Here is a 14,934-nt window from a genome sequence, read left to right as displayed (position 1 = left end):
GAGTATATAGAATTTGTGTGAAATTTGCGGACCTCTAAAACTACAAACAAACATTACTTATATACTAGTCTTAAAGTAACCGTCTACAACGGTCGACTCGGTAAACTTCGCCATGCTCCTAACGCCATGCAACATTTTTCTTTTCAAACTTTACACGTGTTCTCAGATAACTGTCTGATCTTATCCGTTTAGCCTTGTTCAACAGCGTGCAATTAGTATTGTTACGCTAGAAACTCCGAATTTCACTAAGTCTTAAACTTACATATCCTTGGTCTTTAAACTAATGAATGCTCGACAAAGGTTAACATCTCCCCTTGATATGATGAATTACCAAATTCGTTAGCTCTTATGGTCGAGACTAACCATTTCAACCAAAGACAAAACCCAAGTCAACAATTATTTTCCAGATTGTTTCTAATCTTCAAATCTAACACTTCTGGAATTTTGGTAAGCCAGGTTGCAGATGTCTCATGACATGTTAAGACATCTTATCAGAACAACATAAAGGCAACGTGTAACAAAAATGAAAAGTAAACAACATACAAAATTATTTACCCAGTTCGATGTACAATAACATCTACTCTGGGGGCTACCAAGCCAAGGATAAAGTCAACTAAAATAGTATCAATTCAAAGTACTATGCAAACAACCTCTGGTTCACACGTAAACAACCTCTGCTTTACTGACTTCTCACTTAATCACTACTCATTTAAATTTCTACCTAAGACTCACCTATATATGAGGCCCTCCTCAACTCCCCTTTAATCATAGTCAGTGATTGGATACTTCTAAATAGTTAGAACACAATAGGAAGACACACTTCCAACAAAATACCTAGCCAGGACTCTTGACTAAGAACAATACTTATATTTGCTTCAAAGCTTCCTCCAAGAACAATAGTCATTCCATGATTAAAAGCTTTAGAATGAACAATAATCAACTTAATGCTTCACAGCTTAAGAGGGATAACATAACCTTTTCCCACCTGGATTTGGGCTTCAAAATCGCAACATATTAGCTGCTATAAATCTGTAGAAGATTCTGCATAAGAATAGGTCTTCGACCAAATCTTCATAAATTATCTCCGCATTTAGAAAGTGAATATTCTTCCTGATTCTGACTTGAATCTTCCAGTCCTACTAATTAGCACATGAAGATTTGCACAATATTCCCAAAATATTCTACATAAGTCAAAATTCAAACCTATCTAATCAGCCCAATCCATAACAGCCACGATGTCGAATGACTCCAGCATAGAGCATCTTGTCTGACATGTTGCTCCAGATGATGAAACATTCATCTCAACATGTTCCTTTGTAACATAGAACATCTTGATTAATCCGTTACTTTTACCAAGATAATATATCCTATATAACATAGTGCTGCAATATTTGTTTTACTAAAATTAATGTCAATCATAAAAACATATAGAACTAACAATCTCCTCCTTTGACAATTTTTTTCTAAAAAAAATAAATAAACAGAATTACATAAAACAAAACATCTTGTTTGAGATCTTCTTTCCAGCATTCTAAATGAACATCTATATAGCAACTCCTCCTAAATTGTTAATTGAACCCATCTGTTACAGCCAAGCATTCTTTCCACCATAGGATAATGACTGATCCTCAATCCCATAAACATTCATCACAGGCTGAAGACGCTCCCCCTTAATCCAGAAACATTCCTCGCAAGAAGCATGAGAGAACCTCAAAGTACCGTCCAACCACCAGCCATCGGTCTCTAGAGGAAAACTCAGGGGAATAGACCCAAATTCTGGATAACTCATAACACAAGACATAATTATGTTTATAACTCAGATCATAAGACACAAGAAGAAAAGAAGATCTAACATCCTTTTTGACATATTTGTAAGTCACATGGACTAGAATCCATAAACCCATACATGATGACTCTTGTCTTAAAAGGAAACCACCAATACTTCTCTCCCCCTTTTTGGCTAAAATATTGAACACCCAGACAAGATCATTAAACCATACCCACAGTGTACCCAACCACACTCAGACGAACCCCGTAACCTTAAATAAGAAATAGTTACCACAAGATGCATAAAGTGGAGAAATACCCTCTTTAAATAGCCTAGACTAGCTCTTAGGGAATAACAGTCTTGGTCAAGAGAACATTATTTGAGGAAGAAAACTACGCAATCCAAGATGCACCATCCAAAACTGATTTGACGTCTGGAATGCCATTTTACTAACATTTATGACCGTAAATTCCAATAAATGCTCATGCAAAATATGTTTTACATTTCCTCCTGACGTGTATTGAATACGCAGTCTATGATACGGTGGGAGAACTGACTTTATATTTTGCAAACAATGTTGCGGTATGCAAGAGTCGTCACCGGCTTTTATTTTATCCAATTAGGAAAGGCTAAAAGAACAGGAAAAACCTTATTTGAAAGAGATTGAGTTCGGGGGGTAGGTTATACAAAGGGAATGTGTTAGCAACCTTTGTATTCATGGTTATCCATGGGCTCTTAATTGCTTAGCTCACTTGTTTTTGTTTGATTTGTTTGAAAGAGCGGTGTGTGTTTAGAAAAAATAGTTTGTAAAGAACTTGACTTTGTAATGATTCATCATTTGAATATATACGAAGTATTTGTCTTGAAAGATGTTTTTGAAGAAAAACAAGATGTGAAAAGCATTTTGAGTGTTTTGAGTTGAGCAAGCAATCAAGAGTTACCTACCCCTAATTTGTAAGGTCTTTCTTATTCTAAAGACTTTCCTTGAGTGATAGTATTATCCATACCATTAGTGGGTAGGTAGTCCTATTTATTGGATGTATAAGAGACATCGAAGGGTCATTGTATGGTCATTGAAGGCAACATGTAAGGACGTCTTAGCATTCGAAGGGATGATCATCATTTTATCGTAGGCAACTCGAATGAACTATGATGATATTAATCAGAGACAACCTTGTTAAGACATACCCATGTTCGAGGGACTTGACCATAATATCGAAAAGCAACAAGAGAGGATTACCCTAAAGGTGAGTGTGTGAACAGTAAAAGGGGTGTGTTGTATCCAGATATTTAATCTTGGAATTAGTGATCTAAGCCCAATTGATTAGTCTTGCCATACAATCCTATTAACATAAATCTAAACAGCTTATAGTAGTTATAAGGGTGCGGAAAGTAAAAGCGGAAAAGTAAATGCCCTAATTACTATTACATCCAAAAAAACCTTTTGCAACCTATACAACTTCTAGAATTTAAATAAAAAGCGGAAATTAAACACACATGTGACAATCATTGGAGTTTAGGATGAGAAAGAAGATCACGAAGAAATTAAGTCTTTTTTTATTTTTAAGTAAAAGCCTAATTTAAAATTAAACCTAATTCTAAAATTAAGTCTAATTAACCCTAAGTATTAAATTAACTAGTGGGAAACTCGTGCGTTCGCACGGGTTCTGTTGTGGACCGCAGATACGTAACCAGCTTGTCATGCGAATTCAAACAAATTATAAAAAATAAAAAAATTAATAATAAAAAAATTTATAAAGTTTAATAAAGAGACAAATAAATATTCAAAATTAAAATTAGTTGAAAATTAATAGAAACATAACTTACATAAAAGTCAAAAAAAATAATGATATAAAATAATTAAATTTAATATTGTATTTATTTAAATTTGGACTACTATTTAAAATATATAAAAAAATGTAATATAATTCACATAAAAAACGAGTATTTAATTTAATAGAAAGTTAGTAGTATAATTCACATAAATATATAAGTTAATTAAATCAATGATCGTTAAGAAACAAAATTTAAATACCAATTTAGAAAAAAACACAATTGTGCAAAATAGATACAAATAAATGTATTTCTCAATACTGGTTATCCGTATGTGTTATCTGTGCATCCGCACGGGTACAGGTGCGATACACACGTATTTGTTTTCAAAATTTAGAAGAAAAAAAACAAAATTGTTTTATGAAAAGAGTTTATTGTTTTTATAAAAAATAAATATATTCTTTTAAAAAAAAATATTTTACCAAAATTGTTTTAAATCAGTAATATATTTTTTAAATTATCTTAAAAAATATTGTATCTTAAATTAAAAATAATTTTAAAATAAAAATATTAGTAACAAAAATCATTAAAGAACAATTAACTTTTCCCATATTTGAATTTATATATAATTTTAACTATATTTATTTTATTTTATTTAAATGTACATAAAATATCGAAACTCGTATGTTCGCACAGATTCTGATCTATATACCAGTGTGTTTGCACGGGTACTGTTGTTTTACGCGCATCTCTTTTTAAAATATAATTTTTAAAAGAAAAATATAGATTTGAAAAAAGAAATCCTAAGTTGATGAACACCCTAAGATTATATGAGTTACTCCCTCCATTTTTTATTATAAGTCGTTTTAGACTTTTCACACAGATTAAGAAAAATAATAATTGTTGTATGAAAATGAGAAATTATGAAGGTTTTTACAAAATTATCCTTCATTAATGACATGTGGAAGATAAATTTATATAATTGAAAGGAGAGAATAATAAATATTTAAGGATATAATAGGAAAAACAACATTAATTATTCATTGAAATTGTAAAACGACATATATTTAAATACAAAATATTTTTCCAAAACGACTTATAATAAAAAACGGAGGGAGTAATCAAATTCAAAATTTAATTTAAAACTGTTAGCATGTCCCTATTAAATTTATTAAATTGATATGAGTTGATTGATATTGTAGAGTAGACATTAAGATAAAAAAATTATTAGTTATTATTGATTTGCCGGTGATTATATTGGATTGTATGTTTCAATATAACTTATTATATGAAGACCCATAGAATTATCTTATATTTGAAATAGTGAAAAGTTGTAGATGAGATGGAAATTAGACAAATCTATAAAATTTGCTTGTAAGAACCAAATCAGCTTAATTTTTCAAATAGAACTTAAATATCTAGAAGTTGATTATTATCATTTCATTAGAGAAAACACACGTATGTAATAAATACAATATTTTTGAGATTTGTTTCAAGTTGGAAGTGCGACTATAAATATAATGTTTGCATTAATAAATATATCTTAAAAAGAAAAGAAATCAATATTATTATGTAAAAAAACTTTACATAGATATATATATATATATATATATATATATATATATATATATATATATATATATATATATATATATATATATATATATATATATATATATATATATATATATATATATATATATATATATATATATCAATTTTACTAATAGTATCATGCTATGAAATGAAGATTTGTAAAGCATCCTGCAAAAGAAAAGAAAAATATAATATGCAATGCATTAGATGTCAATGTATTTTGTGCACGTGTAGAATTTAGGCTTGTCTTGCATGCTAGATCTATTGAGGAAATTTGTATTATTTTGGTATACTAATAAGAAGTTGGACCGGCCCAAAAGAAATAAGAAAATATTAGTTTTATTTAAGGACTTTTATTATTAAATAGGTGCTGTTAGTAATATTTAGTAGAATTTTATGTGTTGTTATTTTCGGCCCACAGTTTTTAGGCCCAATAGTAGGCTTAACCCTAGCTATTTATATTGTATAGAATTGAAAGAGGCTATGAAGAAAGTATGAAGTTTGTTTAATGTCAATTTCTTTTAATGACTTTTGGATATACATTTAGTCTAGCATAAATCTATCATTGGTGCTTTCATCTTGACCTCTCAATCCTCCCATGGCTCCCCCAAAACCCCCCAACCCTACATCTAAAGAGCTGATTGAAGAAGCATTGCAGATTTCTTCACTACATATCAGCAATGCTTTACAAGAAACACAAGAACAAATTGATGTGAGATTTGCTCAGATTTTTGCAGATCTGGCCCAACAAATGGGACAGATTCAAACAAGAATGGAGAATGATAAATTTATGGAAGATTCTCGTTATGAAGCTTTAATGGCTGCTGTTAGTAATATTTCTCTGCATAAAGAGAAACAACCATTGCGTTCTTCCGCTGCTACTGCAGCAAATTCAAGAGCAAGCTCCTTAGGTATGACTCCCCAACCCTCTTCTATTTCTTTTGGGTCACCCCCTTTTACCCATATTTAAACCCCAGCAAGTTCCCCATTCAAAAACTCTTCAAACATGGTTTACTCTATTCCCCAACCCACGGTTTCTGTTCCCCAGCACTATACAACAACCTCACCCCCACCCATTTTTCCTACTTACCCACCTTTCACTCCAACAGTACCCCCATTTATACCTACCCAAAATTTTCACACACAAGCTATTCACCAACAGAATTTCAACCCTTACCCACAGCACCCCCATATACCACCTTCACCCCCTTTAAGAACCCCTAAACTTGAACTTCCCCCTTTTGATGGCTCAAATCTCTTAGAATGGTTATTTCAAGCTGAACAATTTTTCAGTTTTTATAATTACCCAACAGAAAATAGATTATCGCTTATTTCATTTTATATGAAAGGAGATGCTTTAGGATGATTTAAGTGGATGCATCATAACCATTTATTAACAGATTGGGTTTCTTTCACTCGGGCCTTGGAATTGAGATTTGGCCCTTCCACTTATGACAATCATCAAGCTGAGTTATTTAAGTTGAAACAAGATGGAACAGTTGTGGATTATCAAACCAACTTTGAACAACTCGGAAATCAAGTAGTTGGATTGCCACAAGATGCTATACTAAATTGTTTTATTTCTGGTCTTAATGATGAAATTAGAAACGAAATAACTATTCATAAACCAACAAATATCTCACAAGCAATTGGGTTAGCAAAGTTATTTAAAGCAAAGTTTAAAGATTCTAAACCAAAGTATTCAAAACCCTATGCCCACCCTTACACCAAACCAACTCTGCCCAATTATTCTGCCCCAGCCCAAAAACCCACTTCCTTCACTACAGCCCAAAACAATTTCTCTCCTAAGCCCACTTCAACCAACCAGACTCCCAAACTGCCCATTCGAAAATTATCCCAAGCCCAAATTCAAGAAAGAAGGGCCTAAGGTTTATGCTTCAATTGTGATGAAAAATTTATCACGAGTCATAAATGTGCTTCAGGACGTTTCTTAATTCTGTTGTGTGAAGAAGAACTTATGGACCAAGATCACATCATTGATGACACTCAGACCCAAGACACCCAGCCAGAACCCGAAGATACTTATTTTCAATTAACCACTCAAGCACTACGGGTCAGTTTTCTCCTCAAACTCTTAAATTTCGAGGAGTCATTGGTGGACTATCGGTTATGGTCTTAGTGGATACAGGCAGCACTCACAACATACTCCAACCTCGCATCACTCAACATCTCAATCTCTCAACTACTCCAATTCTACAGTTTTCAGTTATGGTTGGTAATGGCTCACACCTTCAGTGCGAAGGAATTTTCAATAATGTCAAATTGGTTTTACAAGAACAACTGTTTCACTTGCCCTTCTATCTCTTGCCTATTGAAGGAGCTGATGTAGTACTTGGCATGGCTTGGTTAAGGACACTTGGGACCATCCAGGCAGATTTCTTTATCCCTTCAATAACTTTCAACCACAACAATTCACCCATGACTTTACAAGGGGATTATGCATCTCTCCCAAAACACACAAATTTTCACCAATTCAAACAACTTGTCCACCAAAATTCTATTGCTTCATTACACCTCATGATTTTTCAGCCCAGCCACACAACTATGTCTAACTCACACCCCCACCCTCTAGAAAACTTACCCAAAGATACCCACCCTCAACTTGCCAACCTACTTCATAAATTTTCCAAAAATTTTCAAAACCATATCGGCCTTCCTCCACCCAGACCACATGATCATCACATAAATCTACTTCCCAACACTGCCCTGATCAATGTAAAGACAAACAAATATCCCCACTCCCAAAAGACTGCTATGACCATAATTATTGAAGACATGCTTAAAGAGGGACTAATTACCCCTAGTCACAACCCTTTTTCCTCCCCGGTTTTGTTAGTCAAAAATAAGGACGGAACTTGGCGTTTTTGTGTTGACTACCGCGCTCTTAATGCAGTTACAATTAAAGATCAATTCCCAATACCCACCATAGATGAATTGCTATATGAACTTGGCTCATCCAAGGTTTTCACCAAATTAGATATACGCTCAGGCTATCACCAGATCCGAATGGCATCAGAAGATACACATAAAATGGATTTTCGTACTTTCGATGGACATTATGAATTCCTTGTCGTGCACTTTGGCTTGACAAACACACCCTCTACTTTCCAATCAGCGATGAATGATCTTTTGCGACCTTACTTACGAAAATTTGTTTTAGTTTTTTTTACGATATTCTAATTTATAGTTCTAATCTTACTGAACACCTAGCTCACTTGCAGGTTATTTTTGAGTTACTAATGACCAATTTTTATGTTATGAAGTTGTCAAAATGTGTGTTCGCAGTTTCTAAGGTTCACTACCTAGGACATGTTATTTCTATGGGAACAGTGGCACCTGATGCAGAAAAGATTAAGGCAATTTTGGATTGGCCTCAACCATGTTCTCTCACGACACTCAGAGGTTTTTTGGGCCTTATCGGTTTTTACCATCGCTTTGTAAAACAGTACGCCTCTCTCGCCGCTCCTCTCACCGATTTGTTACGATCCACTAAATTTGTTTGGAGTACAGCAGCGGCCGCAATCTTTACAAAATTACAAAGAAAAATGACCGACATGCCGGTCTTATCGCTACCAAACTTTACAAAGAAATTTGTCGTGGAGACAGGTGCTTCAGGGGTTGCCATAGGTGTTGTGTTGTCCCAAGACGGTCATTCAATCGCCTTCTTCATCAAAAAGTTATGCCCTCGTATGCAAGCGGCTTCAGTGTAGGTTAGGGAGATGTTCGCTGTAACGGAAGCAATAAAAAAGTGGCGTCAGTATTTAATAGGTCAAGAGTTTCATATTTACACAAATCAAAAGAGCTTGCGCAATCTGTTGCTCCAAAAAATACAAACCCCATAGCAACAGAAATGGGCAGCCAAGCTGCAAGGATTTAATTTTCAGATATTTTACAAACCTGGAAAATCCAACTTGCTAGCAGACGCCCTGAGTCGGAAATACACCACAGATGAACCCATGTTGGTAGCAATCTCATCTCCAATCCCAGATATCCTCTCCAGTTTCAGTTTGCGAGATTATTATGCCAAAGATGAATCAGGTAAAAACATGGTCAGGAAAATCCATCTCAGTGATACTCAGACAAAATACAAGTTCTCAAATGGTTTATTATTTTACAAAGACAAAATTTTTATACTTGACTTAAACCAGATCCGTTACACTCTACTTTGGGAGTTCCATACGACACCAACAGCAGGACATTCAGGCCTCAAAGCCACACTAGCTGGCATCTCCACTTCATTCGGTTGGCCAGGTATATACAAAGAAACAAAGAGTTTGATTCAGCAGTGCAGTGAATGCCAACATAGCAAATATTTGACACAGAAAAAACATGGGTTACTGTAACCATTACCAGTTCCAAAACAAGTGTGGGAGGACATCTCAATGGATTTCATCACCCTTTTGCCAAACTCTTTTGGACATACAATAATCTGGGTTATTTGCGATCGTCTCACCAAGTCTGCTCACTTCATTGCCATGCCTTCTCATTTTATAGCAAAAGATCTTGCTAAGCGCTTTACAGTTGACATTGCTCGCCTCCATGGTCAACCCAAGTCGATTGTCTCAGATCGGGATCCCTTGTTTCTTAGTACCTTTTGGAAATCATTTTTCAAAGAACAAGGCACAACATTAAGATACAGTACTGCATACCATCCTGAAACTGATGGTCAAACGGAAGTCATTAATAGATCGATCGGGACATACCTTCGTTGTTTTGTCAGTTCTCAGCCGCGTAAGTGGTACAAATTTCTTCATCTTGATGAATATTGGTATAACACTTCGTACCACTCTGCCATTAAAATGACTCCATTCAGGGCCCTTTATGGTCGCGATCCACCATCTTTGTCTGACTATATTGAAGGATCTACTTCAGATCCCATGCTGGAGGACATCCCGAGACAACAAAACGTGATTTTCAAGACCTTGAACCAAAATCTACAGAAAAGTAGGATTTAGATGGAGAAACAAGCTAACACAAAGAGAAAAAAGCTTACTTTTCAGATCGGAGATCACGTCCTACTCAAGCTTCAGCCTTATCGACAACAAACCGTCCAAAAACGTTCATCTCAGAAGCTAGCATCACGATTTTTTGGACCTTTTACCATCATCAAACGAATCGGTCAAGTTTCCTACATGTTGGATCTGCCATCTACCTCTCGTGTTCACCCCGTCTTTCATGTTTCTTTGCTACGGCCTTACTATGGTAGTGACCCCTTGCATGACTTTCAACCTCTTCCACCTTCCCACATCCTTCCTATTCATCACGATCTGAACACTTCCATCCCTGTTCCAACTGACTCAAACTATGACCTGCAAAAGACAGGAAACGTGTTAGTTTCAGAAAGGTTAACACATTCACAGGATAAACGGAAAACAACAAACACTACAACTAGAAACCATCATCAACCTTTGCAAAAATAACGTGGTAAAGAGGGAGAACCGCTTCAAGTTTCAAAGGAAGAACAAAACTTGATGAAAAATACAGAGATAATTTTTTCGGAGAGAGAAAAGAGTGAGAAGAATTATGAGGAAGTGAAAGATTTGGAGGATCTTATGGGTTCAAAGCCTTTCAATGCTAACGTTACACTTCATAAAGACCAAGTACGAAGAGGATCAAAACAACTTGTCATTACTCAAACCAACTCTATGTATGAAGAAAACAAAGTTGCAAACATAGTTTTTAATTATGTTTTTAATTCCTTCTTTTTTGTGTGATCTATTTATTTTGTGTATTTTCATACCATGTTAAAAAATCCCCAAAAAAATTTAATATTTTATCATTTAAATATTAAATCAAAAATATGTCTTTTATATTGAAAAATCAACTAAAAATCTTTTGTTTTGATTATTTCCTTAATAGAACTTTATGCATGTTTTGTAAATATTTGTTTAGGGTTAGAATATGATGTATTTTTATTTTTCATATACCCTTAGACCATTTCTCTTAAAGAAATTGGTATTTAACAATTAAAATTAATTAGGTTTAGGTGTTTATGATTAAACCCTAGATTGAAAACCCTAATTCAAAAACCCTAGGTTTAAAACCATAATCCAAAAACATGTTGATCTTTGTTTATCCATGATTAATTAGGCTTGCCACCTTGTACATGCTTATTGATTTTAATCCTTGTCTTGTACTTAATTGTTTACCTTAACCATTATCTTGTTAATTTCTTGTCACTTGTTATGTATATATGTTGTTTATCTAACCCCATGTTTAATCATCATATCAATCATTCATCATTCATACATGAGCTTGAAACCAAGGGTTTTGATACATCCATCTCTCTTATTTATTGATTATCATACTCACTTGTTTGTTTGTATCACATGATATCACACACACACACACACACACACTTAAGGTGTCCATTGTTGATTGCTTAAGTTTGTTGTCTTGTCCAAAAGGATGAGAATGATATTGACTAAAATTGTCAAGGTACTCAAAATCCCTTTCCAATATCTTTTATCTTTGTGTTTAAAAGTATTGTTAAAGCTTTTTTACCTTGTCTTTTAATTGGTTTTGTATTGTCAAAGCTTAACCAAACTCTTGTGTTTTTAAACCTTGGTACTAAGAGGAAAATTCTTCCTGGTGAAACTACTCTTAGTCCATTGACCTTGTATTTTAAAGCTTGGTCCTCTTGTTTTGAAACCTTGGTATTGAGAATAGAACTATTCCCGGTGAAACTATTCTTAATCCATTGACCTTGTATTTTAAAGCTAGGTCCCCCTTTTTATGTTTTAAAAAAATGTTAAATATTTTAAAGCTTAACCTTTTAAAACTTGTTAGGTATTTTAAAGCCTAATCCTTTTTCAAAATATTTTGTTAAGTATTGTTAAAGCTTAACGCCAAAAAGATTTTGGTCACTTTGGGCATTTGATTTTCCTTTTAAGGGGAACTACAAAAGCTCTTACTTCCCTTTTCTTTAAAAGGGGTATGTAGGCCTAAGATGCGATGTCTTATCGAGCTCACTTTCAAAAAAACTTCTTTTCCCATCTTCACCCTCTATTTTAAACAAGTTTCAAATATGATTTTCAAAGTACGGTACACAAAAATAATAACATTTTCAAAGAGGTTCCCATGGAGTACCATGGATATGAGAGGTGCTTAAAACCTTCCCCTTGTATAACAAACCCCCTTACCCAAATCTCTGATAAGTTTATTAGTTTTGATTTTAAAAACTTCTGCGGGTTTTATTCGCTCTTTCTCCCATTCCTTTTGGAAACAATAAAGCGCGGTAGCGACTCTATTTTAAACAAATGAGCTAAGTCTTTCCCATGGATTTAGTCTCACCAATTTCACCGCTACAGACTGTACTTTAACCACAGTTGACTTTTAGGTCAAACTAGTTGACTATTGATTAATTGAGCAGTTGTCTGGGCAATCTTGTGAATCAGAGCTTGAAACTTGGCATGAAGGTACCTTGAAGCCTATGAGATGCTATGAAGTCCACTTGAAGCCCTGAAAGTTAAATTTCTTTTGAAAAACCACAAAACCCTAATTAAAGGCTTGCTTAGGAGAAGATAGGCATGCTTGCTACTTTGAACAGTTGGAGATCTCAGTGCCTGAGCCAATTTGTCTTGAAATATGGTGGGAAAATTTTGGGGTATGACACAGTCCATAATGTACACAATGAAAACATGTCCTCCATGATGACTGATATTTGATCATACATTGTTGGCTTTCTTCCCATAGTCTTCCATACTCTTATTAACGGCATTTGATCTTCATTAGAGATATAATTCTACGGAGGATCATGTACTCTAGACAAAATCATATCCCTTTTCAAGGCCTAAGACTAGATCCAGCTACTTTAATGCCTCAAAAAGTTGGTTGACATTACTTCCTCATAAAGCAACTTAGTAAGCTTTAAGTAGTTCTCCACCATTACACTAGTTAACCTTGAACTAGTACTTTACTCTTACTGTCATGGATAACCATTGCCTCTGTCAATCACCACTTGACCATCAGACGAGCTCATGTGAAATTATTCACTTTCTCATCGAGAAAGTTATATTTTCACTCAACCCTTTAGACCAAATCCAGCCTTCAAATTCCTCCAATAAATGTCTTGATAATTTTACACATATTGTCATAAGAGAACCCTTTGGGAGGTTAAGATGTCATGCACCCTTGGTTTGAATCTACCATCCTAAATACATGTTGATCAGATCACTTTGTCTGACAACACTCTTTGGCCCTTACATCCACTAGTAGTTGTTGATACTAATGGAGTCATCAACAAGATAGTGCTTCAATGATACTACTGTAGAAACTACTCATTCTAATCCATATATTCAAAAGAGCCTCTTCTGACTACCAAGCATCACATGCCACATTCATAATCCCAAGCATCTTCAAGCATGATGTTACAACATCATTTAGACTTTTCATGAGTTTTAAGTCTTTACTTACATAGGAGGGTCTCAATAGATCATACCTACAGCTAGACCTGTCGAAATGGGCTACCCAATCCTAAACGGGTCGGCCCTGACAGGCCCGGGGCTTTTTAGGGCTGGGCCAAAAAGGTCCTGTATAATATGGGATTGAGAATTACTACCCGAGTCCGGCCTTAGATGGGCTTCGGTTTACCCGACCCTAAACGAGCTTTTTATTTTAAAAAATTAAAATAAAACCTTCATAATATTTATTATAAATAAAATTAAAAATTATGTTATTTTTAACATAATATATTTTTCAGTACTATATTATCTCTTATTAATGTTATAATTTATTTCTAAATACAATATATGCTTAAATTGGATAAAATAATACTTGAATATTCAACATAAGAGAAAAAATAATATAATAGGATGAAAGAATGTTGATTATATTAATGTATAATGTTTAAAAGGGAAAGATTGAATAAAATAGATAAAATTTAGTGAGATGAGAAAAATCATTTGCTATTTTGGAGTAAGACAATATAAATAATATATATTTTTTTAAATTTATAGTTATGCGGGCCTGATGGGCTACCCACAGTCCATATAGGCTAGCCCTAATGGGTAGTGGGCTTTTCAGGGCTGGACTAAAAAAGCCCTAAAAATCATGACCAGTATTCACACCACTATGCCAGATTAGGCTAGTGATTTGTGTAACACCCTCTAAGCCCATATTAATAATATTGCATAACCAGAGCTAAATAGTATTCATATCTCTAGAAGGCATCACATGTATTTTTAAAAAGCCAAATAAAATGACATAACATACTCATGGTCATAATCATAACACATATTTTAACTTCGTATTTCATATACATGACACAGCAGAATTCATTCATTTCTCAATTGATACCAATAATCAAGTCTCATAATATAACCATGTATAAAAAATACTAGAAACATAGGCCAATCATCACAATCTCACTGCAACATCAAATAGAAAAGAGTATATAAACATCTCATAAATAAACTCGAGTTCAAATAAACCCCTGTGTTACATGACTAGGGGATTGATTCACTCCCTAGTAATAGGATAAATAAAAGCTAACTCCTCCAACTAATCCTCGTGAGAAGCATCGCTACCTTCAGTACCTGAGCGATGTCGTATAAAAAATCATTCCAACAGAAGGGTGAGAATTCACATCATTATAGAAATATATAATAATAAGTAATGCATAACAAACATTTACCAATCAAATTCATCACACTTCACATATTCATGTATTCAACATATTTCAATACATCTCGTATATCCACATATACCACATTGCTCAAGGATTGAAAATACCAATCATAATTAGAAAAGATGTTAGACAGGATGTCTTAACATCA

Source organism: Vicia villosa, unplaced genomic scaffold (assembly GCF_029867415.1).
Source record: "Vicia villosa cultivar HV-30 ecotype Madison, WI unplaced genomic scaffold, Vvil1.0 ctg.003455F_1_1, whole genome shotgun sequence".
Lineage (NCBI taxonomy): Eukaryota > Viridiplantae > Streptophyta > Magnoliopsida > Fabales > Fabaceae > Vicia > Vicia villosa.
This window is presented reverse-complemented; position numbering follows the sequence as displayed.